Source organism: Saccopteryx bilineata, chromosome 8 (genome assembly GCF_036850765.1).
Source record: "Saccopteryx bilineata isolate mSacBil1 chromosome 8, mSacBil1_pri_phased_curated, whole genome shotgun sequence".
Taxonomy (NCBI): Eukaryota; Metazoa; Chordata; class Mammalia; order Chiroptera; family Emballonuridae; genus Saccopteryx; species Saccopteryx bilineata.
Window position 1 is genome coordinate 35,179,350 of NC_089497.1, and position 6,000 is coordinate 35,185,349.

Genomic DNA, 6,000 nt, shown 5'->3' on the forward strand with positions numbered 1-6,000 from the left:
GAAATTGAATTAAACCCAGATATTAGTTCTAGAAGCATAAATAATTTTTATTATAGTTTTTCTCATCCAAAAACCGGAGTTGTCTTTATTTTTGTTGGAAAACTTGTTTTATACCCTCTAATAAATTTTATATTTCTCTTCATGTAGGTCCTAACCATTAAAAATATTTTCTAAGTATACAAAAGTATACAGGTACAATTTATAATAGTTAATTCTAGCAAATATCATGAGATCTATTGAGATAAGTCAAATATGTGATTTAATATGTGTGTGTCTACAAGTTTTGTGCTGAGAAGGCATATCCATTTCCTTTTCATGGTCTAAACATAAATTATAGGTCTTCTCTCTTATCTATAATTATCTCGATGTGAGTAGTTTATAATCTCTTCAAACTGTTTTATTTTGGAGTAAATGACCTTTTATTATCCATCTCTACCTACTGCCAATTATTTTATTAGTAAGTCATCCTCTTCTTTCCAAAGGAGTTATTACAATAACCAGGTCTTTTTATTTAGGACCAGAACATGAACTCCCAAATGACTCTTAAAAGTAATGTAGGTTCTATGCTTTAAAGAGCGGACTACTTTTTTTTTAATTTTTATTTATTTTTTATTTATTCATTTTTAGAGAGGAGAGAGAGAGGGAGAGAGAGAGACAGAGAGGGAGAGAGAAGAGAGAGAGAAGGGGAGGAGCTGGAAGCATCAACTCCTATATGTGCCTTGACCAGGCAAGCCCAGGGTTTCGAACCGGCAACCTCAGCATTTCCAGGTCGACGCTTTTCCACTGCGCCACCACAGGTCAGGCTACTTTTTTTTTTTTTTTGTACTTTTCTGAAGTTGGAAACGGGGAGGCAGTCAGACAGACTCCCGCATGTGCCCGACCGGGATCCACCTGGCATGCACACCAGGGGGAAATGCTCTGCCCATCTGGGGCATCGCTCTGTTGCAACCAGAGCCATTCTAGCGCCTGAGGCAGAGGCCATAGAACCATCCTCAGTGCCCAGGGCCAACTTTGCTCCAATGGAGCCTTGGCTGCAGGAGGGGAAGAGAGAGACAGAGAGGAAGGAGAGGGGGAGGGGTGGAGAAGCAGATGGGCGCCTCTCTTGTGTGCCCTGGCTGGGAATCGAACCTGGGACTCCTGCACGCCAGGCCGACACTCTACCACTGGGCCAAACGGCCAGGGCCAAGAGTGGACTTCTACCTGCCTACCTGGCTGTCTATATCTATCTATCTATCTATCTATCTATCTATCTATCTATCTATCTATCCATCCATCTATCTATCTACCTACCTACCTACCTACCTACCTACCTATCATCTACCTATCATCTATCTATCATCTATCAATCTATCTATCTATCATTTAGCCCAGTGGTAGTCAACCTGGTCCCTACCGCCCACTAGTGGGTGTTCCAGGTTGCATGGTGGGCAGTAGCAGAGCAATCAAAGTATAAATAAAAAGATAGATTTAACTATAGTAAGTTGTTTTATAAAAATTTATTCTGCCAAACTTAGTGAAAATCTGACATAAAGCACTTGGTAAGTAATTATTATTATATGCTTTAACTTGCTGTAACTCTGCTTTATAAATTTCATAAAGTAAAGTTACTTCTCTACTTTATAAATCACCATGACTCTGGAACCGGTGGGCAGTTAGAAAATTTTACTACTAACAGAGATATAAAAGGGGGTGGTAGGTATAAAAAGGTTGACTACCCCTGAACTAGCCCATTATCTATTTATATACATGTGGTTGAATAAAATACATAATATATCTCAATTTTAATAAAAGTTTATGCATATATTATTTGTTTGATAGATCATTTTAGAAAATACAAGTTTGGACTTCATCAGTTACCATCACTTAAGACTTCCTCTTGTTACAGTATAGGAAATACCATCTGGGTGTATGGGAATAAAAGAAGAATTCAGTTTGAACAAAGTCTTTACCACTTAGAGTCAAATGACTTTGAACAAATTACCTTGCCTATGTTATCCTCAATTTTTTAATCTATTAAAATAAGAATAATTCATAGGATTTTAATAATATATAAAAATAGGTAAGCGCTTGCCATATATATATATATATATATATATATATATATATATATATGGAGATTAAAAGAATAAAGCCTCAAAAGGATGTAATGTTTATGGCCAGCTAAAACATTTTCTGTGTCCATTGCTGCTATATCATCTAGAAAAGCCAAATTATCAGAAAACTTAGAGCACACAGACTCAAAAAGGAGTTATTTAAATATTATGAATGTTTTAAGGTCAGGCTAAGGTCACCTAATACATCCATCTATTCAATAATAGCTACCATTTACTGAGTGCTTACTGCTGTCAGGCATGGTACTAAGCACTTGACATATATTGACACATATACTCCTTTTAACAATTGTATGAGAAAAATACTACAATTTTCTCTCATACACATGAGGAAATTGAGACACACAGAATTTGTGAAACTTTCTTAAACTCACATGACAAGTGAGTGGCAGACTCTAATGGGAATGAGAAAGTGGAGTTTGTCAGTTTAGTTCCTACGCAGGGAAAGCAATTCCTGGCTTAAGCCTGACAGATGAGTTGTTTTTCTGAGCTTACTGATTGCTCTTAGTGTAGAATTTCTTTCTTAAGCAAGCTTAACTGGCTCCTCAGCTCTAAAAGAATTCCTAACCAAGATGTCATTCTGGTGTCTGGATATTATTAGACACTTATTCCAAGAAAGCAGTGGGCCCTTCTCCTTATATACCAGCCCAGGTAAGGATAAATGGAGGCCAAATAAGAAAAGAGCTGAAGGCAACATTTGGACTTTGATTTGAAACTAAATCGTAGCAGTGTTAACCCTTTCAACAATTTGTATTCTTAAACATTTTAATCTCAAATTGAGAGAGAGAAAAAAAGGCTATACTTCCTGGAGCCTTCAGGTAACAATGCTAAATCTTTAAGTTTGTGGGTCATGATAATGGTTTTAAGAGCAACAGAAAGAGAGAGAGTTGAAATTCTACTTAATCTGTTCTATACCTTTATTTTTCTTTAGTCTCTTTACAATAATACTTGAATATGTGCAAATTCTTTAAATTGTACTTATGTATATACATAATTAGCTTTTGTAATTATAGTACTCTCTCTCTCTCTCTTTTTGTGAGAGAAACAAAGACAGACAGGTAGAGAGACATGAGAAGCATCAATTTATAGTTGCGACACCTTAACTGTTCATTGATTACTTTCTTATAGATGTCTTGAATGGAAGGCTCCAGCTAAGCCTGTAACCCCTTGCTCAAGCCAGTGACCTTTGGGTTCAAGCCAGTGACCATGAGGTCATTTCTATGATCCCACACTCAAGTCAGCGACCTTGGAGTTTTGAACATGGGCCCTCAGCATCCCAGGTCAATACTCTATCTACTGTGCAACCGCCTGGTCAGGCAATTATCGTACTTCTAACAGATGGACCTCGTCTCTGAATCAGCTATCCTTTAAAAATATTGCTTTAGTCCAGTGTTTCCCAACCTTTTTTGTGCCATGCCCCACCTTAACCTTTCTAAAATTTTTATATCCCCCCTATGTAACATACATAATTTTTAACATTAAAAAATTGATTTGTTCACTTAATAAACATAAATGATAGGTTCTAGGAAGAAATCACTATGAAATTGTTAACAAAACACAGTAAGTAAAATTTCAAAACATATAATGAAAAACAGAAATTTAAATTCCAAATAATTTTAATACAGATTTTTCTATATTAATTTATTATTTTAATTTAGTGTGATCCTTGCGCTTGATGCTTGCTGCACAGAGATTTTATATTAGGTTCCAATTTGGTTAGCTTTAGTCTCAAGTCTCCACGTTGTGTTATATCCAGCCGATTTCTTTTTTTTTTTACCAGGAAATCATTTATAGCACTAAGTCCACATTCAGCTAAAAATGAAGATGGAAATGGTAGCAATAGTTTTCTTGCACATTTGGTTGAATTTGGGTATTTGATTTCTGTTTCCTCACAAAGCCATGCCATCGCTCCTTTGATATTAAATAAAGCTTTAACTGACTCATCATTTTGCTATTCTGCGAGTTCTTCTTGATACTGCATATTTGATATATCAGACAAATCCACTAACATTGGCTGCATCATCCATGTTGGGAAATCAATTTGTTTTAAATCAGAAAATCTTTCTTTTAAATCAGCCAATAGAATATTCAAATGATTGACAATAACAAGTAAAGCGGTATCAGTTACTTCACATTTTTGGAGCCAATGAAACTGTTTAAAGTTTTTGTTGTTAATATGTTTCTGACATAACTCAATATTGGTAATGAAACCAAATATCTTTGCTTTTGCATCGACAAGAGTTTTATTTGTTCCTTGAAGTTGCTTATTTAATATATTTAGTTTTTCAAAGATATCGGCTAAATAACTCACAAATGCTTTACCATCTATTGTTAACAGATACTTCATTTCAGGGTTGTCGCTTAAAAAGTCACTAAGAGTATCAAACAGTTCCATAAATCTTTTCAAACAGTTTCCTTTAGATAGCCATCTGACTTCAGTATGAAGTAAAAGTCTCACATGGTCTTCATTTTGTTCTTCACAAAATAGCTTGAAAAGACGCTCACATTTGGCACTAGCTTTAATAGCATTAACACACTTTATTACTGTATGTAATACTTCATTCAGAACAGGCGAGATGTTTTTAGCTACCAAGTTTTCCCTATGAATAACACAATGCACAAGAATGGTTTCTGGATTCGCATCTTTCATCAATTTTAAGCAGTCATTTTTTTGCCCATCATATTGGGAGCACCATCTGCAGCACAAGATGTTATATTTTTCATTGGTATATCATTGACATCTAAGTAGTTTTTTAGCTTATTATATATATCTTTGGAGGTAGTGGTGCTTTCTAATCTTTTACAGAACAACATTTCTTCAGCAAAATGTCCTTTATCAATATATCTTACGTAAGTTATCAATACTGCCTCACTGTCTCTCAAAGTTGATTCATCCATTTGCAAGGAGAATTTTCTTGTTTTCAGCTTTTCAATAAGTTGTTTTTCAATATCCTCACTCATTTCGTCTATTCTTCTGCTAACAGTATTGTCACTAAGTGGCATAGCTTTTACATCTTTGTCATCATTTTCAAGAACCGTTTTAAGAAATGCTGATATTGACGGTTTTATTAAATTCTCTCCTATAGTGTGATTTTCTCCAGTTTTAGTGATGAATAAAGAAATTTGATAACTATCCTCAAGAACACGATTATTAGTTGAAGTATGAGCAGTAAATAGAGACTTTAATGTTGTTCTTTTTTCAAAATTTTTCTTTAAAGTTTTAAAGTAACTCAAATCTGAATTAATATGAGCACTATGTTTCGCCTTCAAATGTGCCTCAAGATGACCTTGTTTCATTGATTCGTTGGTCAAGCATTGCTGGCATAAAAGACAAAAAGGAATCCGCTCATCGTGAACAGTGGGTATGAACCCAAATTTTAAATATTCCTCCGAATATTGATGAGTTTTTTTCTTGCTCGCACCACTCATTTTACTATGGGCTATAAGAAATAAAAATAAGATCAATTAAAAACTAATATTAAAATATGTGTTAAAATATATTCAATGTGACATAGAGTAAATGTTCATACTAAAAATTCATATTTATTTAAATGTATATAACACATTTACTACACTACCACAGCAAATCAAAAGGTATCTATATTTTTTCCACTTGACAAAATTTTCTGGAAAGTTATGCTTCTAAAATTAAAATTGTCATGCATGCACTATTATAGCCCCAATAATATTTATAAAATATTAGTGCTTTCTAGCCCCGATGCAAGAAGTACTTAATAAAGAGTTTAATATTGATAAAAATAAAATCAAATACTTACCAATTATATCTATACAATATATATATATGTATATTTATTAAATCAACGAGCTTTTACAACAGTTTTGACTGACACTTATTTCAAATTAACACCAACTGAATGATGTGAAACAC